We start from the raw sequence: 24065 nt of genomic DNA, 5'->3' as shown, positions 1-24065 counted from the left end.
GACAGGGCCTAGTGGGCTACAGTCCATGGGGTCACAAAGAGTCAGACATGACTGAGCAACACACACACACACACACACACACACACATCTTTCTTAAACATATTTTCTAACGGGAAACTGTCCCTCCGTTTTTTCCCTTGAAAACTTATTGATCTCTTGCTGGATACCAATGTTCAGAGAAATACAATCATGGAAAAAGGTAGCCTATGGAACGGTGCTGATTTAAGTAACTGGCTCATTTGGGGATTAAATTGATGATATCAACTTCATTAACTGAATCTAGAAACCCAAATGGATATTTATGCATTTGATTTGTTGGAAGCTTACTATTAACCCTGGTACCAATGGATGGAAAGCAAGATACAGAAATGGGGGTGGGAGTGTGTACTGTCAAGATCATGGACGAACATGGTAATGTCTAAGCAGACTGGGGATGGGGGAGGGGAAGGCCCCATTGCTGGTTTTGCCTCATTTCTTGATGAAAAGCCCAGCTGAAGCAAAGAACATGGAAGAGAGGGCATGATGGCTGCCATTTACAAACTCTGTGTGTCGATTTGGTCCCCAGCGTGGGATTCCACAAACAGCTGGCAAGACGTGAAACTTCAGGCACACTTATGATTATTGTCAGCACTAACAATCTCCATCTGAGAAAGACACAAAAAGAAAGGGAATCGTAAGTAAAAGAAAACATAGCCATTGGTTTTCCCCCCCCCCCCCACTTGCATACTTAAAGGCTTATGATTTATTTCTCAACTCAAGGAAAGAATGAACCATCTCAAATATTATCATCCTGGAAAATCGATGAGTAAGTGTCTGAGGGCTAAAAGGCATAGAAATGTGATATTATTTGATAACAATTTCCTGAAGTCTGCATTCAGGAATGTGACAGTCCCACATGGATCCCATGCAGCTGTCATGCTGTATAACTTTATATAAAACCAAATATGAAGCTTGTCCAGCTAACTCATCAGTGATTATCATGTTGAGATAGTAATGTCTTCACCACGGGTGCTATCTCCTTTGTCTGTTGACCCAACCTCAGCCACCATTCCTGGTCCTTAATGACAGAAGGGGACATTGAAGAAAGGCAGGTGGAGTGGAGGGGTGGGGAGTAGAAAACTGAGGGTTCAGAAAAAATGCTCTTGAAAAGGACAATCACTGAGAAGGTGACTTGCGGACTAAATTATGGAGCATAGGTTTTACCCACCAGGAAGATGCGGATAGGGCTTCCCAGGTGGCTCAGTGGTAAAGAATCTGCCTGCCAATGCAGGAGATGTGGGTTTGATCCCTGGGTGAGGAAGATCTCCTGGAGAAGGAAATGGCAACCCACTCCAGGTATTCTTGCCTGGGAAATCCCATGGACAGAGGAGCCTGGCAGGGTACAGTCCATGGGGTTGCAAAAGAGCCAGACATGACTTAACAACTAAACAGCAACAACAAGATGTGGATAAGTACTGAAGAATTTTATTCAGGGAGTGATGAATAGATACATGTTAAAATCACTCCAATATCCACTGAAGCACAGATTAGAGGGTGGGGGTGGTGATGGGGGTTCTGGTGACAGTAGGTCTTGGTATGCTTTTCTATGTTTGAATAAGAACATAGCTTCTGGAGAGGGTCTTCCCTGGTGCCTCAGTGGTCAAAGAATCTGCCTGCAATGCATGAGCCACGGGTTCCAGCCTTGTGTTGGAAAGATCCCCTGGGAGAGGGCATGACAACCCATTCCAGTATTTTTGCCCGGAGACTCCCCATGGACAGAGGAGCCTGGTGGGCTACAGTCCATGGAGTTGCAAAGAGTTGGACATGACTGAAGCGACTTAGCATGGCACAGCACAGCTTCTGGAAAACGTACAAGTCCTTGTTTAAAGTCCAGTCTGTTTTGCTCTAGTGTGGGCTTCTAGGACCTGAATGAACTCACAGGCAATTTGCTAATGAAAGAATAAGGTCAGTACTGAACCCAGTTTTGGCACCTTCCCGAATGGCTGACGCCCCTGCACCCCCGCATTCCCCTCTACCCAACCAGCAAGGACTCTTGCTGGCTTGGGCTGCTACCTGGTTTCCAACTAGCTGTCTGTCTCCCCTGAATATGATGGGCAGGTTTGGGGGCAGCTTCCCGACCTGCCCAACAGGACCCCGCTGGTACCTGGGCTGGTGGGGGTTGGGGTGTGTGTGACACACCCCAGAAAGTAGCAGAATTCATGCAGCTTGAGGTCAGCTTTACAGAAGGAGACAGAGAGAAGCTGGCAGAGAAATTGCCTCCCATCCCCCACCCCCGCCATCTTTCCTGTGATGCCATGGTTCCCAGTGACCTAGAGTCAAGGCCATCTTGGTAACAGCCTTCGATTTGTTCCCTCTTTCCTTTATTCATTCTGCTTCTCCCTTCATTCACAGGATGAGCTTTGCCTCAGGGCTCTGTTTTCCAGGGAAGTCAGCCAGAATAACAGCAGCAAACCAACCCGGATATCATTTTGGTTCAGTGGTGGGTTTTCCTTCACAAGGGAAGCCAGCATAGATAAGGGGAGTGGAATTATAGCCTCCAACAGGAGAGCTTTTAGCTCAGTTGCTGCCCAAGCAGCAAGAGCCCTTTGACTGCATTTTGAGAGAATTGAGATGAATAACCCTGTCTGGGACTGCCTCCTTCAAAGCTGCCTGTGGCTCTGGGCTGGGTCAGGTTGCCACACCTCCTGGACTCATCTTCAGGAGAGCCCTGCAGCTCAACACTCCCTTCCCATCTGCATTGTATGCATCTCCAGCTCAGCTCTAATTAGTAACCTGCTCATGTTTTCTCCATGTTGTTGTTGTTGCATTTTAAACAGGCTGAACTGCTTGTTTGCTCTGTTCCAGTTTTGTTGTTGTTTTTGTTGTTTTTCAGTCGCTAAATCATGTCCGAGTCTTTGTGACCCCATGTATTGCAGCATGCCAGACTCCTCTGTCCTCCATTGTCTCCCGGAGTTGGCTCAAATTCCTGTCCATTCAGTTGGTGATGTTATTTAATCATCTCATCCTCTGGCGCCCTCTTCTCCTTTTGCCCTCAATCTTATTGTTTTTTTTTTTTTTTTTTTTTTTTTTTTTGATAAAGACTTAGGTTACAAAGTTGCATAGGTTTGGTGTGGTCTGCCCAACCCTATTTTTCTCATAAACTGTCAGTTTAGTGCCTGATTTTTAAGAAGGCAAGGGTGTGTTCAGGTATGCTTATGTTGCAATCCAGCAGAAGTGTCCAAGGACACTTTACTTTCTTTGCAAGTAAACAGGAAACAAAGACTTGTTGAGTAAAATGCATTTAAAATATTTCTTGGGTTATGGAAAGTGACTTATTCAACTTTTTTAACCTTTCTGCTTATGTCAGGGAAGATTTAAAGCTCTCACCTTGTAGCTGATTAAAAAAAAATGGTTTGTCCACATTTGAGTTGGTTCTAATGAAATGGATGAAACTAGAGCCTATTACACAAGGTGAAGTCAGAAAGAGAAAAAGAAATATCGTCTATTAACATGTATACATGGAATCTAGAAAGACGGTACTGATGAACCTGTTTGCAAGGCAGCAATGGAGGCGCAGACTTGAGAACAGATTCACCGACACAGTGGGGGAAAAAGGGATGATTTGAGAGAGTAGCATGGAAACGGATCCATTACCGTATGTAAAGTAGATAGCCAGTGGGAATTTGCTGTCTGATGCATGGAACAAACCTGCACTCTGTGACAACCTAGAGGGGTGGGATGGGGTGGGATGGGGTGGGTGGTGGGAGGGAGGTTTAAGAAGGAGGGGACGTATGTATACCTCTGGCTGATTCATGTTGATATCAGTATGGCAGAAACCAACACAATGTTGTAAAGCAATTATCCTCCAATTAAAAATACATAAAAATTAAAAAATGCCCCCCAAAATAGAATTTCCCCATGGCAATGGTGTATCTCTGGATAACAGGGGCTGAGTATCTTTGCCCCGCACTGTGCCCTGGGATGTTGGACTCAGTGGGTTACATCAATTGTCACTTTTCTGCCATCTGGCTCCCTGTTGGGTCCAGCCAGTGGGACGCAAATGAAGGGAAAGGTAGATGGGGGAAGGGTGAGGTGGGGCACCCACAGTTTTGTTAATGTTCTAGATTTATGGGTGCCACCTAGTTCTTGCTGTGATCCTGATGGCTAGACAATTGTCTTTGAAGATTTGTGTATTTGCCAACCTTCAGTAGGTGAATGAGTAAAGCAACTCATTAACTCTTTGCTATGTTCATCCTTGACTAATAAGAAATTCATAAGAAATAGGGGAGGGAGATATTTCACTATGTCTTTAAATAAGAGTGGGACTTCCCTGCTGGCTCAGATGGTAAAGCGTCTGTCTACAATGCGGGAGACCTGGCTTCAATCCCTGGGTTGTGAAGATCCCCTGGAGAAGGAAATGGCAATCCACTCCAGTGCTATTGCCTGGAAAATCCCATGGACAGAGGAGCCTGGTAGGCTACAGCCCATGGGGTCGCAAAGAGTTGGACACGACTGAGAGACTTCACTTCACTCACTTAAATAAGAGTGAAGAACACCTCCTCTTTGGCAAATGAATATCTGGAAAAAATGACACTAAAAAATACATTTCGAAAAGTGTCATTTTGCACAAGATTCCATCTGTCTTTTGATGATTCAGAGGTATTTCAGTAGACAGCAGTGTCTCAAGAGTCACGTAACAATGATAGTAGTACTGAAGATGTATGGAAATTCTGGTTAATAGAAAACCAGAGAGTAGCGTCTTCCATACTTTGGGTAAAATAATCCTGTGTCTACTATAAAAATTCCCCATGAACACTGCTAAGTTACAAATAAAATGGAGGTGCAGGAAAAGGACTCCACAATAGGTTTTCCTCTTTTTAAATAATATCAGAAATATTTGGTGATTCTCTCCCACTTTCCAGACACCATTAAGGTGTGTTTATCAAATTTCCTTTCATCTCCAGGGCAGCCCAACAAATTGGGTTCTATTATCTCTGTTTTATAGATGAGGAAACAGGCTCAGAAGAATTCAGTTACCAGTCTAAGATCACACACCTGGGAAGGGGCAAAACCTGAATTAGAAGCCAGGTCTGTTTGATTCCAAAGTCCAAACTCTTGCACTAGACCAACTGTCATTTCAAGGAATGGGAATTTGAGAATTCACTTCTTGGCTTCTCTGAGCTTTCATGGAGGAGGAAGTTCAACCCAGCTGGTGATGGCAAGCAGTGCTTTTCCTTCTTTGTTTTTTCCTCCTCGGCGGAACGGATTCTTATGATTCAGGCCTTGCGGTGTGTCATTGCCCACTGCGGCAGCATAATGCACCAACATTAGTCAGCAAGACAATCCTTCAAGGTAATAGCAGCAGTCGCTGGGCTGGGAGACCCTACAGTTGAACTTTTCACCTAAGGAAATATTAGGAAGCCATTTTTTTTTTTCAGGCAATCACTTACAATGCTGTGTATTAAATCATAGCATTTCAGAGCTGGGAGGGAGTGCTTATAATGAAATCAATAATTTTTACTTACTCCTGAAAAACCCATCTGAAAATGTAGACTACACTTGGCAGGCAAGAAAAAAACAGCAATCTTTATTTTTCATGTCCCATAAACAAGGCAACAAACTCTGCGTGAGAAGGTAAAATAAAGGCTTATTTTTCAATATTTCACGTCCCTCAGACTTGTATCTGAGAATGTGTTAGATTCTGAAGGGTGACTCAGACCTGCAAAGTTAATTCGGGCTCGCTGAGTGGCCGTGGCAGGCCGTGGGGGTGAGCCTGGCAGGAGTTGTGTTGGCGGGCATCCATCCACACGTCCCTTGCTTGGAGCCCGCTGTGGGTTGACAAGCCAGTGAGGCAGCAGCGGTTTTGAGAGCAAGGGTGCTGAAGAGAGATGGCCTGGGTTCCGATCCTGACCCTCTCCGTGCCTCAGTTTCTATTTTTGTCAATACAAGCAGGTGCACCTGAGGGATTGCTTTCCTCCTTGAGTCACATACGTGAGGAACCCAGATCAGTCCTTTGCCCTGGGTTAAACCATAGATGTGTTAGTGACCATGATTGCAAGTCTCAGTTTTCAGAGGCTCAGAGAAATGAATCAATTTGTCTAAGGCCACACAGCTAGCAAAACTCCACGGACAGAAGAGCCTGGTGGGCTACGGTTCATGGTCGGGAAGAAATGGACATGACTGAGCACACGCATGTGCGTGCGCACGCACACACACACACACACACACAGCTAGAAAGGGGATGAACTGGGACCAGACCCAGGTCTCCCTCTGTCCTGGGCAGAGAAGAGTGACTGGGGAGAGCTGTTGTAAAAACTAAAGATGCTCAGCTGATGTCCTTGGCTGATGCTTTGTGTCTTAAGGAGGGAATACTCTCAAGAGGCAACCCCAGGGGCTGCCAGGACAGGTGGACGGTGTGCAGCCCCTCATCTTGGAACTGCCCAGGGCATCAGGGAATGAGTTTGTGGTGCCAAAGGCAAGAGTCAGCACTGAAATCCAGACCCATCTGAGATCCCACTCAAAAGAATTTGGCAGACACATAGTTTGATGCTCAGTAGACAGTTGGGTTTTGGCAATTTCCCTGGCAGAGGGCTATGAAGGATAAAAGACCTTCAGAATGTATTTGGTGTGCTATCTGCTCAGTGTGTTTTGTCTTCTAGTTCCTTGAACGGTGCCTGGAGCATTCTTGGCGCTCACTGAATATTTGTTAAACAAACAGATAAAGGGATGGAGGCAGGGAAGAAAATGAAAGTGTCTGATGCTTAGTGACCCCATGGACTATAGCCCTCCAGGCTCCTCTGTCCATGAAATTTTCCAGGCAAGAATACTGGAGTGGGAGTGGAGAGGAATACATTCTCTTCTCCAGGGGATCTTCCCGATCCAGGGGAGTTTCCTGCATTGCAGGCAGATTCTTTACCATCTGAGCCTCCAGGGAAGCCCCTGGGAAGAAAGGAGAGGCAATTAGTGAATAACCTTTTTGCCTGCTGAAGGAGGACAGAGCAGAGATTTAAGGAACCTCACCCGGTATCTCCAGGCTGGGGCCAAATGTGAGCCCTGGGGCAGCTGGCGGCAAAGCTAGGTGTGTTAAAGGGCAGGCTCTCTCCATGCCTCTCACACTTCCCCTTTGCCTTCTCCCCCAGTGTGGGTGGAAGTACTTAGATCCACCCACCGGGGACCATGGGGGCTTTCAGGACACCCAAGGAGGGTGAACCCCTGGTGTGTCCATTTTTCATTCCTAGGTTCCAAAGATTCCTGGAGCCTTAATAAGAAGCACATTGTGCATCCAGCCGGTGATGGGGGTGGAGCAGCGTTTGGGAGGCTGTTTCAGTAAGGCAGGTGAGAACCACCAGGGCTGGAATTCAAACACAGGTGGTGAGGATGGCCCGGAGGTGATGTGTTCTGGAAATATTTGAAGGGAGGATCGTCAGCACTTCTTGGACTCATCACATCCTGCCCCGAGGCCTTAGATGTCCCCGAATAAAGTGAGTTTATAGTTTCCAGCTGAGAATGCTGGCGAGACACCAGCTATTGCTAGGAACTGGCTTTTTTAGAATGGCCACTATATTCGTTGACTTTGAATTTCTGGGTACCCATCTGTTTGGTTCTGCAGTGTGTTTCTTTCCATACTTTATAAAGACCTGTTGAAATGGCATTTAATTCAGAGCTTTTGCACCTATGAAGTCACTGTAGCTTTTTCCTACTACCCTAGCGTTGAAGCCCCTCTCCGTCTCTCTCTGTCTCTTCCCCTCCCCGTCCCTCTACCATCTTTCTGCTTTAGCCGTAACTGGCTCCACATGTGAAAGGGTTAGTCACTCAGTTGTGTCTGACTCTTTGCGACCCCATGGACTGTAGCCCGCCAGGCTCCTCTGTCCCTGGAATTCTCCAGGCAAGAATACTGGAGTGGGTGGCCATTCCCTTCTCCAGGGCTTCACATATTGCAGGACATCCTGACCTATAACTTTGATCCTAATCCCAGGAAGGGACAACTTGTGTAGCTCAGCGGTACCCTGAGAATGCTTTCATGGTTCCTTAGCCCCCATCCCTGGGGCGGCAGGAGATACAGGCACCCGCATCTAAAGGTAAAGGGTAAAATTCATGTCTGGTGTCAGGGCCCTGTCATTCTAAAGGCAGGTTCTCACTCGTTCCTGTGCTCCCATGAATTCTCCAGCTCTTTCCTCCACCTGGGAAGCCTCTTCAGAGTATCTCTGCAATCGCTAACAGCTTTAGGGCCTGCCCTTGCTCTGGGGAGTGACATCTGCCTGCCTGGAATTGTCTGCCCATCCCAGGACAGTCGCTTGGAACAAGGTGGAGGGCAGACCATGCTCAGTCCACCTCGAGATCTGTTTTGTGTCATCTTCTACAGACCTGCCCTATTTCTCTTACCAGTTTTCTGTGGAAAAAAAAAAAAAAAAAAAGTGAAAATGTTAGTCCAGCTCTTTGTGACCCCATGGACTGTAGCCTGCCAGGCTCCTCTGTCCACCAGATTTCCTAGGTAAGAATACTGGAGTGGGTAGCCGTTGCCTTCTCCAGGGGATCTTCCCAACCCAGGGATTGAACCCGCATCTCCTGCATTGCAGGCTACTCTTTACTGTCTGAGCTACCAGTTTTTTGTGCTTGGTTCCAATCCTGAGACTCTTCTGATCTGCACCTTCCTGCTCACCTGGACTCCTGGGTGCAGGCTTCCTGGACACGACTCTACCCATGTACCGACCTAGGCTCACTGCCCAGCGTGGACCTCTGTATGCCACGCCCCGACTTGGAACCCTCTCTGTGCCATTTGGTTTGGTCTGGGGACCCCAGTGTTCGTCAAGCCATTGCCCTTTCCCTATTGGTCCTGTTGTGCGGTTCTTCATGTCCCCAGATGGCATGAAGCTGTTTGCCTGGCTGCCCCTACTTGAGTCCGTTTGGCTAAAAGGAGGTGTGCCCTAGTTCCTGCACTGCTATATAGGACACCCCTTCTGGGCACCTTTCAGTCATTCCAGGATTCGGGCCTGAGATTTCTAAACTCTGCCTCTCCCATCACTCACCAAAACATGAAGCACAGAAATTTCATTCAGTGAACTCAGCTTCATTGATTACACCTTAAGAGAGATTTAAGCTGTGCTCATTGGTCTGTGTGGAGAAAGCAATGGCACCCCACTCCAGTACTTTTGCCTGGAAAATCCCATGGATGGAGGAGCCTGGTGGGCTGCAGTCCATGAGGTCGCTAGAGTCGGACACAACTGAGTGACTTCACTTTCACTTTCCACTTTCATGCATTGGAGAAGGAAATGGCAACCCACTCCAGTTTTCTTGCCTGGAGAATCCCAGGGATGGGGAAGCCTGGTGGGCTGCCGTCTCTGCGGTCACACAGAGTCGGACACGACTGAAGCGACTTAGCAGCATTGGTCTGTGTATAAGGAGTGTTATCTGCTTACTTGAGTACCTCCTGTTTCTCTCTTGGAGGGTGGGTATGCATGCTAAGTTGCCTCAGTTGGGTCCAACTCTTTGTAACCCCATGGACTGTAGTTCGCCAGGCTCTTCTGTCCATGGGATTCTCCAGGCAAGAATCCTGGAGTGGGTTGCCATGCCCTCCTCCAGGGGATCTTCCTGACCCAGGGATCGAACCCATGTTTCTTATGTCTCCTGCATTGACAGGCGGGTTCTTTACCACTGGCACCACCTGGGACAAGAGTTACTTTTCTGCTTCAATTACTTGGTAGTGTCACCAAAGTCACCACTTAACATTATAATGCAGCCAAGAATCAGCTTAGAGAGAATGAATGCTATTAGTGATTACTGAAAGATGAATCTTTCTGGGCAGCGGAAGTAATATTATGGAAAATATTCATGTGTTTCATCTTCTGTACTTTTGCATGTTGCTTTGTCCCTGATCACCCCAAGGATGGCACCTGCCTTGTGGGTGTGCTTCTGGGGTGACTGATAGGGATTTGCTGACATTACAACAGAGATGTCAAGGGAAATTAAAAAGAATTAAAATGCATCCCGTGACACTCTAAAGTTTTTCCTGTAAGTTTTTCCTTAAAGTTTTATCCTACTGTAAGCTTGAGGAGTTTGCTGCAAGAGGATTCCCACGTTGACATATCAGTTTCTGAAACCCAGCCCCTCTGTTTCTGAAGAATTAGACAAGGAGTCTTCTCCCTATCCTCCACTTCAATGAGGAATAATTGACAATTAAAAATTATGTGTATTTAAGGTGGAATTATATGTATTTAAGGTATACAATCAATGATTTGATACATGTATACATTGTGAAATGATCATCATAATCAAGGTAATTAACATATACATTACCTCATGTAATTACTTCTTTGTGTGTGTGCTGAGAACATTTAAGATATACCCTTCTAAGCAAGTTTCAAGTTACAGTTTTTCTATTTCTGAGCTTCCCTGGTGGCTCAGATGGTAAAGAGTCTGCCTGGAATGCAGGAGACCTGGGATTGATCCCTGGGTTGGAAAGATCCCCTGGAGAAGGGAATGACTGTCCACTCCAGTATTCTTGTCTGGAGAATTCCATGGACAGAGGAGTCTGGTGAGCTACAGCTGAGACTATTTAAGATATACCCTCCTGGACATATGTATACCTATGGCTGATTTATATTAATGTTTGGCAGAAACCAATAAAATTCTGTAAAGTAATTATCCTTCAACTAAAAAATAAATAAATTAAAAAAATAGTTATACCCTCCTAAGCAAGTTTAATATTGTTAACTATAGTCACCCCACTATACATTAGATCCCAGAACTTACTCATCTTGTGTAACTAAAACTTCATATCCCTTGACCGGCATCTCCCTCTTTCTCCCTCCCCCAGCTCCTGTCTACTACCATTCTACTCTCCATTTTAGATTCCAAACATAAATCCATTCAAGCAGTATTTGTCTTTCTACATCTAAACTTATTTCACTTAGCATTATGTTTTCTAGGTTTACTTATGATCTCACAAATGGCAGGATTTCTCTTTCTTTTTGAAGGCTGAATAATATTCCACCATGCATACATGAGCTTCCCAGCTGGCTCAGCAGTAAAGAACCTGCCTGCCCCTGCAGATGTGGGTTCAATCCCTGGGTTGGGAAGATGCCTTGGAGGAGGAAAGGGCAACCCGCTCCAGTATTCTTGCCTGAAAAATCCCGTGGACAGAGGAGCCTGGTGGGCTACAGTCCATGGGGTTGCAGAAGAGTCGGACATGACTGAGTGACTGAACACACACACAAAGCACATGGTTTTAAAACTCATTTGTTTGTCAATGAACACTTAGGTTGTTTCTGGATTGTGTCTATATTGAACAATGCTGGCAATGAATATGAGGGTGCCAATATCGCTTCAATATCTTGATTTCAATTGTTTGGGGTATGCGCCCAGAAGTGGGATTGCTGAATCATATGATAATTCTATTTTTAATCTTTTGGGGAACCTCCATACTGTTTCCATAGTGGCTACACTGATTTACATTACATCACATTTACATTGCAACATATTCCTACCAACACTGTGCAAGAGTTCCCTTTTCTCTATACCATCTCCTTCACCTCTTTCTGGGAGAGAATCCAGAAAAAGGATAGGAGTTATATATTGACAAATTGAAGAGATGCTGAAAGTGTGGGCCTTTTACTCCAAATTTATCTTTGGAGCTGTGGGAGCAGACCATTTTGTAGGCTGCTCCATCATGAGTGTGGGGACCTCTCCATCAAAGTAAACTAAGAAACACAGACTGGACTGGGATTTCATTAGCCTGGGTTTCTCTTGGTTCTGGAGGAGCATGCATGGGGCTCAGAATTTCCTTCTGGCTCCTGCTGGTGGGAGCAGGATGGGAAACACAGAAGGGAGCTGAGTTTGGGGCCATCAGGTCAGCCCAGGTCTCCCTGTGGTGAGGGGGAAGACGGTCCTTTAGCAGAGGCCAGGATGGACACTCAGGCTACAAACGAAAGGACGATTTGCTGACAACTCAATGCTCCACTGACTGAGGGACTGGGAGGCAGGTCAGCAAGAAGGGAACGCCTGACCAGGTGTTATTAATGGTTCATTTGACCCGATGAAGGAAGCTGAGAGTATAGTACACACGATCACATCGTCCTTAATCACATAATCTAGACAGTTGTGCTTCATGACTTGATGGCGGTCACATGGTTGTTAGAATTATGATCTTGACTTTTTCTCTGCCACTTCTCTATTTTTTTAAAATGTATTTTGTTATGAGAAAGTTATTTTTATAAAAAGGAAAAAATAAAGCTTTTTAAAAAACAGGGACTTCCCTGGTGGTCCAGTGGTTAAGACTTCACTTTCCAATGCAGGGGGTGTGGGTTCAGTCCCTGGGTGGGGAAGATCCCCCGGAGAAGGACACAGCAACCCACCCACTTCTTGCCTGGAGAATCCCATAGACAGAGGAGCCTGGTGGGCTACAGTCCATGGGGTTGCAAAGAGTTGAACACGACTGAAGTGACTTAGCACATAAGCACACAGCTCCAGGGACTCTTCCCAACCCAGGGATTGAAACCGTGTCTCAGGCATCTCCTGCATTAGCAGGTGGGTTCTTTACCACTAGTGCCACCCAGAGAGCCCAAACATATACACGCATGTAAATATTTAGAGGCATACGTATATAAATACATTTACAGGCATTTCATCTCTGCATTTTGTCTTTTGTACTCACTCCATCTCCTGGAAAGCCTTGTCTGTTAACTGACGTAACTCCAATTCATTTTTTACGTGGCTCTATAATATTCTATGGGGTTGTCATATGATAATTTATTCATCCATCTGTGAGACTTCTGAACATTTCTTTTTGCTTGATTCTTGGACGTGGTGGCTATTTGGCTACTGTCATTTGAAAGCTTATTATATGTTCTATATTTCAAGTAAGTTTATCAATTAAATTGTATTAATCTGATGATGTTAACACACCTAGATTTTTATCCACTTACTCCTAATAACATTCAAATGTGTTACTGTTCTATTTTAGGGCCAAGATAATGGTCCTTGATTAATGTGAGTGCTATGGAGTAAAATTATAAGACAATTTATGAATAAATAGTTGAAAATATTATGCAAAACTAATTTCAGTTTCATTTGTGGTTCCTAAAAAATTCTTTAATAAGATGTGTGTGAGGCATTTCCCTGGAGATATTAAATCTAGACCACAATCAAGAAGGTGGTGACTTCAATTTGAATTTATCCGTTTCAAAAAATGAGCTGGATCTTCAGAAGGCAATAAAGTTCTTACAGTCTAATTGGAACTTTCATTGCAGCCATTGCATATAGTATTTTGCATTCAGATGTATGTCATATCTGATTTTTAGAGATTAGTAAAGTACTATTCTAATCTCTAAAAATCAGATATGACATACATCTGAATACAAAATACTATATGCAATGGTACTATTGGAGAAGGCAATGGCACCCCACTCCAGTACTCTTGCCTGGAAAATCCCATGGACAGAGGAGCCTGGTAGGCTGCAGTCCATGGGGTCGCTAAGAGTCAGACACGACTGAGCGACTTCTCTTTCACTTTTCACTTTCATGAACTGGAGAAGGAAATGGCAACCCACTCCAGTGTTCTTGCCTGGAGAATCCCAGGGACGGGGGAGCCTGGTGGGCTGCTGTCTCTGGGGTCGCACAGAGTCGGACATGACTGAAGCAACTTAGCAGCAGCAGCAGCAAGGTACTATTAGCTTTTCATTGTCAAACTCTTGATTTTTATAGCAATTAGCTTATTCTCAAAATATTTGAGTTATATCACCAATACTCAAACAAGATAACTCTTCTCTATATATCTAAATCCAACTTCAGAAGGACAGGTTCAGTTCTGTCGCTCAGTCATGTCCGATTCTTTGCGACCTCATGGACTGCAGCACACCAGGCTTCCCTGTCCATCACCAACTGCCGGAGTTTACTCAAACCCATGTCCATCGAGTCGGTGATGCCATCCAACCATCTTATCCTCTGTTGTCCCCTCCTCCTCCTGCCTTCCATCTTTCCCAGCATCAGGGTCTTTTCCAATGAATCAATTCTTTGCATCAGGTGGCCAAAGTATTGGAGTTTCAGGTTCAATATCAGTCCTTACAATGAACACTCAGGACTGATCTCCTTTAGGATGGATTGGTTGGATCTCCTTGCAGCCCAAGGGACTCTCAAGAGTCTTCTCCAACACCACAGTTCAAAAGCATCAATTCTTCCGCACTCAGCTATCTCTGTGGTACTACTCTCACATCCATACATGACTACTGGAAAAACCATAGCTTTGACTATCTAAAAAATAAGAAGTGAAAATGTTAGTCCATAAGTTGTGTCCAACTCTTTGGGACCCCAGGGGTTGTAGCCCATCAGGCTCCTCTGTCCACAGAATTCTCCAGGCCGGAATACTGAAGTGGGTTGCCATGCCCTCTTCCAGAGGAACTTTCAGACCCAGGGGTCGAAACTGCATCTCTAAAGTCTCCTGCTTTGGCAGGCAAGCTCTTTACTACTGGTGCCACTTGGGAAGCCCACGGGAGTGGGTAGCCATTCCCTTCTCCACAGGATCTTCCCAAAGTAGGGATTGAACCTGGGTCTCCTGAACTGTAGGCGAATTCTTTAAGATCTGAGCCACCAGGGAAGCCCATATACATCTAAACTCTCTTTTAGTTTTTTATTTATTTATTTATTTTGCCTATTTTGGGGTTGTGAATCTCATTGTTTGGTGGTGGGTGAAGATGATCCTGTTTATTTAGCTTGATAGGAATTTTAAATCATGTCAACTAAACAAGATTAAAACCAATATTGCTTAGTTAACTCTCTAATGACAGTTTATGAATCATTTCTATTATTTTAGCTGTAGGAAAGTGAGGTTGTTAGCCCATTATACTTGCTTTAAATGTGTAATTATGGCTTCTATTACAAACAGAAATTGTGAAACATAGTCATCCACTGCCATTAACTTTTGACTATTAAAAACAAACACACAAGAAAACCTTTCACTCTGAAGCTTAAGTTTAAAACCAGGTGTTAGGGCAAAGAAGTTTGCTAATGCTGAACATAGGCTTTCAGTCACATGGAAAATTTGTAGTACATGATGGATAAAGTTTACTTTTTAAAAAATCACTTTCTTTTTTGTAGGAAATATAACCAGAGTTACCTGAAAATCTGCCTCAGTTAACTGCAACAGTCATTTGACTCTAGACAGAAGCCAGAGCATCCTTAATACACAATCTAGAGACTTAAGTCAAAGAGAAATTGAAGGTTAGGTAAAGCTAACGGCCTGTAGAGAGTGGCAGGGTCCCCTTTGTAATAACAGTGCTTAATCACCACCTTTGCCTTCTGGATGTTTTTCTACCATTGTGTCTCATCTCCAAGGCAGGCCAGGGAAGGTGGGATGCAGGGGGCTGTGGTGAGTGATTTGATGTAAGAGAGCTCTCTCCACACCCACACATCTCTCCCCAGCGTGGGCTGAGTTCCGGCCAGCCAGCCTTTCCTGACCTCCAGGCTGACTCACCCAGTGCTGGTAACCTAGTCATATTCCCCGTCTCTGCATTCTGTCCCACAGGCTGGGCTGGTTCCCAGCTCACTAGCACGGGGCCAGTCACCACCATCCTCTCGGGGTCTTTAGGTGCTTCACAGAAGTGACCTTGGTACCATCTCCTCATCCTCCTTGCTTTGCTGCTGATGGGACTGAGGTCCAAGGAAGCTGGGTGTTTTGTGGCTAAGTCCTAAGTGAGTCCATGTTTCCCATCCTCCATATCTGTGGGGCTCTCTCCACTACTTGGCTGCTGTTCTCCTTGCTGGAGCCCCACCTCTTTGGAATGACCAGAGTTCTCATCAAGCCAGTGACCCTCAAAAGAATTGCAATCTTGACCAAGCTGAGTGCAAAATTGTCAGACACCTGTCAGGCTTCCTGGGTGGTGCAGTGGTAAAGAATCTGCCTGCCAAGCTGGAGACAAGGGTTTGATCCCTGGGTCAGGAAGATCCCCTAGAGAGGGAAATGGCAACCCACTCCAGTATTCTTGCCTGGAGAATTCCATGGACAGAGGCTACAGTCCATGAAGTCGCAAAGAGTTGGACACGACTGAATGACTAACACTTTGAACAAGGACATGAAAAGATGCTTAGTAGCACTAATCATTGTGCTAAGTTGCTGTCTTGTCCGACTCTTTGCGACCCCATGGACTGTAGCCCATAGAGGCTCCTCTGTCCATGGGATTCTCCAGGCAAGAATACTGGAGTGGGTTGCTATTCCCTTCTCCAGGAGATCTTCTCAACCCAGGGATTGAAGCCAGGTCTTCCACATTGCAGGCAGATTTTTTACCATCTGAGCCATCAGGGAAGTCAATGTGCTTGTTGGCTATTTGTGTATCTTTGTATATAACTTGTTAGGAAAGATAGCTGTATGTCAGGGTACTGAGGGTGCGGGGCTGCTTTGAATGAGATGACAAGATGTCCTCTGGGGCATGAGGCACTGATGCTCCTGAGAGGATGATGCTGAGAGCACGGGGGTGAGCTGAAGGCAGTCCTTTTGCTTACATCATTGTTTCTTCTGTGGTATCCTGCTCTCTAAGTCTGTTCTAACATCACCAGCTTTCTCTACCCGCAATACTAGTCTGTGCATCTCAAGAATATTTAGCGGGTGCTGCTGCCTCTGACTTCATTCTGCTTTGAGTTTCTTGACTGAGAGCTGTTTCATAGAGACAAAACATTATTATCGATACTTCTGGATCATTAAGACTTCCAGCTGCATTAGTCTCTCTTTGCCTGCAATATTTTCATTACCCAAATGAAGGAAAACTGACTTCTAATTCTGGATAAGGACTGCCCTGGTGGGTCAGTCAGTAAAGCATCTGCCTGCCATGCGGGAGACCTGGGTTTGATCTCTGGATTGGTAAGATCCCCTGGAGGAGGGCAAGGCAACCCATTCCAGTATTCTGGCCTGGATATTGTCAAATTTTAACAACTCCAGCAGGATATGGGTAGATTTAAATTTCTTTATATATAGTTTAAATTCTGATTGGATATAAATTAATTCTGAATGTTTATTCTTTAATTAAAAAAAAAAAAAGAATCAGAGAGTGAGCTACATATTTACCTTCTTTTCCTGGAACTTCCCAAAGAAAACTAGAGGGGGAGCTGCCAGGTACCAGTAGAGAATGAAATCAAGGCTCTTTTGGAAATACAGAGTTATTGTCAGAATTAATCACTATGTTTTAAATGAAAGATGTAAGCAAACCTTTGCTGGAGGCAGCATCTGAAGTCCTTTTTCATTAATGTTATTCACTGATGACTTCTCATCAAAGAGAATCTTCCTTCAAATTATTTTCAAAGTTTCCCTGTTGGATTCCATGAGATGCCACAGGTTATTCTGTAAAAGGAAATACTAGCTATAGATTTTTTCTTTTTGCCCTCTAAATTGTATTTAAAAATTAGATGTGAGAAGACTGCTTAACGCATCTGAGATTCCATCCATCCCCGACAAGGACACAACCTTTTATTGACTTACTGTCAAACTGACATGAGTGTGCTTTGAAGATCACTCATTTGTGCTGTGCATCCTGTCTCTCTATTTCAGTATGTATGAGTCTTGTTATTCCATGCATTAAGGGTGCCAACCAATTTCATTACTCAGATTCACTTCCCAAGATCTACTACCTACAGAGACGTTTACACAGAAAAATGAGATATTGTGGTACTCAGACTGCTTCTACTGTAAATGGACTGAAACAGGAACACTTTAAAGAAAATATTAATAATCACAGTCTTTGGTTTCTATAAAAGATGCTGAAGATAAGCTACACATTTCAAAAAGTTTAATTCATGATTACCTAAACATTACACCACCTTTGGTATAATCGTATCTCCACCTTTGCTATGGTGTACCCATAACAAATAGAAAATTTCATATTACAAATGGTAATGAGAACGAAATAGGCATAGTTGCTGAGATCCTGGGATTTAGTATAACAACATGAGTTCAAATCCAGACTTCAGCTATTTACTCTTACCTCAGGTATTATTTAATCTCACTAAACTTTTGTTCTCTCATTTATAGACTGAAAACCTCAGTAGCAGGTACATGAAAAAGTTGTTTTGAGGGCAACTGTAATGTGTTTCAGACAGAGTCTGGTATGTAATAATGGCCTGAACAGATAGGTTATTTTTATTAGTTATTCATATTGCTTCTTATATCAAGACTGGATATAGCAACATCATTTTTCCTTCTGCTGCTGCTAAGTCACTTCAGTCATGTCTGACTCTGTGTGACCCCACAGACGGCAGCCCAGCAGGCTCCCCTGTCCCTGGGATTCTCCAGGCAAGAACACTGGAGTGGGTTGCCATTTCCTTCTCCAATGCAGGAAAGTGAAAAGTGAAAGTGAAGTCACTCAGTCATGTCTGACTCTTAGTGACCCCATGGACTGCAGCCTACCAGGCTCCTCTGTCCATGGGATTTTCCAGGCAAGAGTACTGGAGTGGGGTGCCATTGCCTTCTCAGTCATTCTTCCTTCTAGCAGCATATTAAAAATTTTATTTTCCAATTTATTTCTTTGGTCTATTACAAAGTTTACAAATCTCAGATAAATTTGGGGTCATTTTTGTAGCAACTCAAGTTAGTATTTTATCTTAACTCCTGTTAGGATTTGAGAATGTTTCTTGGTCAAATGATTGTGGGAAGGTGTGGGTGACATCAGCTATCATTTATTTATATTAAGATTAAAAAAATTGCTAAATGCAGTAAGAAGATTGGAAGATGACTTTGCTTAGTCATTATACATCATTTTTTATTTAAGCAGTCTGATAGAGTTGGACCTTCAAGATGTTTCTCGCATTTTGTTATAGTAGTGAAGAACACACATAATTTGTAGAAAACAAAATTTTAAAAAATCAAACAAAATTGAGAACCCTTCCTAAATGGCTACAAAATAGACCCCAAAACTTGGATATATAAAAAAGTGTGACTCATACGTGACTTGTGGGAATGTAAAGCGGTTCAGCCACCATGGAAAGCAGCATGGCAGTTCCTCAAAAATTAAACATAGACTCAGCACATGACCCAGAAATTCCACTCCAAGGTCTCTACTCCCCCAGACTGGAAACAGATGTTCAGACAGAAACTCGTACATGAGTGTTCATGGGAGCTTTATTCACAATAGTCAAGTGGTGTGAACAACCCAAATACCCAGCAAGGGATCGTGAATAAACAAATTGTAGTATATCCATGCAATGGATTATTATTTAGCCAGAAAAAGGAATGAAGTATTGATGCATGCTACAACCAAATGCCTTGAAAACATGATGCTATGTTGCAGAAGCCAGACACAAAACTCCACATATTGTATGACTTCATTTATAAAAAGTATCCAAAATAGGTAAATCCACAGAGACAGAAAGCTGATTAGTGGTGTCTCATGGTTGAGGGGAAACAGAAAGGGTGGGACTGCTCATGAGTAGGGCGTTTCCCTTTGAAGTGATGAAAACATTCAGGAACTTAATAGTGGTGATGGTTGTACAACATTGTTACGGTCCTAAATGGCAATGAATTGTACACTTTAAAGTGGCTTAATTGATACATTTTATGTTATGTGTATGTACCACAATTGAAACAGAATTGCTCTGTGCTGCTGCTGCTGCTAAGTCGCTTCAGTCGTGTCTGACATTGTGTGACCCCATAGACGGCAGCCCATCAGGCTTCCCCATGCCTGGGATTCTCCAGGCAAGAACACTGGAGTGGGTGGTGCCCCCCAAAATACTAATACATGAAGAACCTATAAATGGAGATACACTTTCAAATAATTTGTCTACTTGATCCCGGAGTCGTCTTATACAAATTGCTTTTTGGTCAAATGATTTCCTGCTGAACTCTGAGAGGTACCTTTTCAGAAAATAGTGTTAGATATTTTTGCCCCATCCTCCTGGACTAGACTTGATTGAAAAATCATTTTTATGGAGATAAGAAATTTATAGTTTAGCCGAGGGGTTATCAAGGAAATCCATTTCCTAATAGTTATCTCTTATTCGTAATCTTCTTCTCAGTCCCTCTTTTACTTTTTCCCATTTCTCTTTGCATCTTCCCTTTAACTGTTGCTTGTATTTCAGGCTTCCCAAGAATACAAAAGAACATTCTTTTGGTGATTCTTAGCGGTGGAAGTAGGTGGTCTTGGTTTTGTTAGATTGAGACAAGTCCTTAAAAACATTCACTAGACATATTGGGCTCTGCTAAAGACTTTTTCACACTTGGATTCATGTCAATGGGCTTCCCTGGTGGCTCAGCTGGTGAAGAATCTGCTTGCAGTGTGGGAGACCTGAGTTTGATCCCTGGGTTGTGAAGATCCCCTGGAGAAGGGAATGTCAACCCACTCCAGTATTCTGGCCTGGAGAATTCCATGGACTGTATAGTCCATGGGGTGGCAAAGAACTGAACATGACTGAGTGACTTTCACTTCACTTCATGTCGATATATGTATTGTGAAAATAACTATTCTGAAGACACAGCAGGGAATTTCTTCTATTTGTCATCTATTTTTGGTTAATTCTCTTAACATTGTGCTCAGGAGCTCAGTTGTGTCTAATTCTTTGCTACCCCAAGGACTGTAGCCCGCCAGGCTCCTCTGTACTTGGGATTCTTCAGGCAAGAACATTGGAGTGGGGTACCGTTTCCTCCTACAGAGGATCTTCCTGACCCAGAGATCTAACCTGCATCTCTTACATCTCCTGCATTGGCAAGCGGATTCTTTACCAGTGCACTTGGGAAGCTCATCCTTTTAACCATTTACTGTCAAAGAGCTTTAAAAGAGACACGATTGTCACTTTTAAAACTTTTTGTTCCTAACAGTGATTTTTCTAAAAGCCAACGTGATTGATATTTAATGTGAAAAAGTACGAGAACCAGGAACACTGGAGTGGAATTTAATAAATATACATTTATTTACCTGGCTTCCCAGGTGGCATTAGTGATAGAGAACCAGCCTGCCAATGCAGGAGACGTGCAAGAGACTCAGGTTCGATCCCTGGGTTGGGAAGATCCCCTGGAGAAGGAAATGGCAACCCGCTCCAGTAGTCATGCCTGGAGAATCCCATGGACAGAGGAGCCTGGCAGGCTACAGTCCATGGGGGTCGCAGAGAATCAGACATGACTGAGCGATTAAGCACGCACCAACAAAGTAATATTTTTTTCAATTGAACTGAAATCCTCAGACCATACAATTAACCATTTTAAAGTACACAATTTAGTAGCATTCAGTACATTCACAATGTCATGCAATTACCACTTCTCTCGGATTTAAAAACATTTTCATTACTCCAGAATAATAGCCTGTACATTAAATATTCTCTCCCCATTCTACCCACCCAGCCAATCCCCTGGGAACCACTTATCTACCTTTATGGATTTTCCTTTTTTAGGTATTTCATATAAAAGAATCTTATAATATGTAACCTTTTGTGCATGACTTCTTTCACGGAGCATAATGTTTTCAAGGAGCATCAGTGTTGTAGCAAAGGTACCTTATTTTTTGTGAACCAGTGAAGTTGCTCAGTCGTGTCCGACTTTTTGGATCCCATGGAGTATAGCCTGCCAGGCTCCTTCATCCATGGAATTTTCCAGGCAAGAGTACTGGAGTGGGTTGCCATTTCCTTCTCCAGGGGATCTTCCCGACCCAGGGATTGAATTCAGGTCTCCTGCATTGCAGGCAGACACTTTGTCATCTGAGCTACCAGGGAAGTGCGGCTCAGTAATATTTCATGATCCCCTGGAGGAGGGCATGGCAACGCACTCCTTATTCTTGCCTGGAGACTCCCCATGGACAGAAGAGCCTGGTGCGTTGCAGTCCTTGAAGCTGCAAAGAGTTAGACATGACTGAGCGACTAAGCACATATGGATGTCCCACAATTTGTTTATCCATTGATCTCTTTATGGACATTTGCGTTTTTTCCTTTTTTTTTGACTATTGCGAATAGTGCTGCTATAAACATTGATGAACACATGTTTGTTTGAACACCTGTTTTTCAGTTCTTTTGGGTAAATACCTAGGAGTAGGATTTCTGGATCATATGGTAATTTTGTGTTTAACTTTTTGAGGAATCACCAAATTGTTTTTCACAGTGGCTGTATCCACTGTGATTTTAGATTTCCACAAAATGTATAAGTGTTCTTATTTCTCTATGTCCTTGCCAACACTGATTTTTGTTGTTGTTGTTGGTATAGTCATCATAGTAGATGTCAAGAAGTAGCTCACTGTAGTTTAATTTTTATTTCCTTATTGACCAATGGGGTTTTCCAAGTGGCTTAGCAGTAAAGAATCAGCCTGCAGTGCAGGAGAAGTGAAGTGAAGTGAAGTCGCTCAGTCGTGTCCAGCTCTTTGCGACCCCTTGGACTGTAGCCCACCAGGCTCCTCCATCCATGGGATTTTCCAGGCAAGAATACTGGAGTGGGTTGCCATGCCCTTCCCCAGGAGATCTTCCCAACCCAGGGATTGAACCCGGGTCTCCCACATTGTAGGCAGATGCTTTACTGTCTGAGCCGTTGCAGGTTCAATTCCTGGGTCAGGAAGATCCCCTGGAGGAGGGCATGGCAACCCACTCCATTATTCTTGCCTGGGAATCCCATGAACAGAGGAGTCTGGTGGGCTACGGTCCATAGGATTACACAAAGTCAGACACGACTGAAGTGATTGAGCACGCACGCACGCGATGACCAAAGATGTTGAAAATCTTTCCATGTGCTTCTTGGCCATTTATATATCTTGTTTGGAGAAATGTTTATTCATACTCTTTGTCCAGGTTTTAATCGGGTTGTTTGTCTTTTTGTTGTTCAGTTGTAATAGTTTTTTATAATCTAGATGCTGTCTTTGCCAGATATGTAATTTGCAAATATTTTGTCCTATTCTGTAGGTTGTCTTTTTTGCTCTCTTGATAACATTCTCTGATGCACAAAATATTTTAATGTTTATAAAATTTAATTTATCTAATTTTTTCTGTAGTTGCTCTTGCTTTTGGCCTCATATCTTAGGTCCTATCACCAAATCCAAGGCCATAAAATTTACTTCTGTGTTTCTTCCAATAGCTTTTACTTTTAGACCTTATGTTTATTTAGGTCATTGATCAATTTTGAGTTAACTTTTTATTATGGAGCATTAAGGGTCTGACTTTATTCTTTTGCATGCATTTATATACTTTCCCCATAACTTTTTGTTGGGGAGACTATTCTTTTCCCATTTCTATTTTACAAATTCACACTTTTATTTACCTTTCAGTAAGTTTAAATCCTCGAAGCGTACAGCATCACACTGATTCTGTGTCCAGTGGTCTTAACAGGAGAGTTGCTTCAGAATTTGGCACAATCCATGCCACTGTTTCCATGAACACGAGTTATCTTTCCTCAGATTACTCTGGTTTTGTTAAGTTTTCCACCAGGAGTTACTGTGTTGCTCTTTGCTTTGTACACACAAGCACATCCCTTGCCTGGATAGAATTCAGTTTCTCTTGAGCATATACACCTTTGATTTTCAGGAAAGCTGTGTGCTCCCTCTAGTTCCATAGACCCCACTTATAGCCAGCAAAAATGGCCTGGGGTCACATTCTTCCAGACACATTTGTCATTTTAGAAGTCCTGTTCTCAGCAGGCCTGCACAGGGTCCAAGGTGGCTAAAGAGCTCCCACTTATTGCTCTTGGCACTCTTGTTGAAAGCACCGGAGTATAGCGCTTTGGGTTTATTTCTGGGCTCTCATTCCTAGTCCATTGGTCTATAAGTCTCTTGTTATGCTACTACTACACTGTTTTGATTACTGCAGCTTTGAAGTCAGTTTTGAAATTGCAAAATGTGAATCTTCCAATTCTTTCTTCCTTTTTCAATATTGTTTGGGCTATTCAGAGCCACTAGCAGTTCTATATAGATTTGAGAATAACGTTTCCATTTCTTAAATAAAATGAAATTTTAATAAGGATTGTGTTTAATCAGGGCTTCCCTAATAGCTCAGTTGGTAAAGAATCCACCTGCAATGCAGGAGACCCCAGTTCGATTCCTGGGTTGAGAAGATCCGCTCGAGAAGGGACAGGCTACCCACTCCAGTATTCTTGGACTTTCCTGGTGGCTCAGCTGGTAAAGAACCTGCCCGCAATGTGGGAGGCCTGGGTT

The 24065-nt window shown here is 43.7% G+C and overlaps 1 pseudogene; it reads right to left on the bottom strand.

Annotated features, from left to right (window-relative positions):
* Positions 1-23188: 23188 nt before the first annotated feature.
* Positions 23189-23529, bottom strand: LOC129633044 (60S ribosomal protein L35a-like; annotated as a pseudogene).
* Between the last annotated feature and the right edge of the window lie 536 nt (positions 23530-24065).

This window comes from Bubalus kerabau, chromosome 18 (assembly GCF_029407905.1).
Source record: "Bubalus kerabau isolate K-KA32 ecotype Philippines breed swamp buffalo chromosome 18, PCC_UOA_SB_1v2, whole genome shotgun sequence".
In the NCBI taxonomy this organism is placed as follows: domain Eukaryota; kingdom Metazoa; phylum Chordata; class Mammalia; order Artiodactyla; family Bovidae; genus Bubalus; species Bubalus kerabau.
Note: the sequence above shows the minus strand (reverse complement) of the source record. Positions and strands in the feature narration are given on the sequence as shown.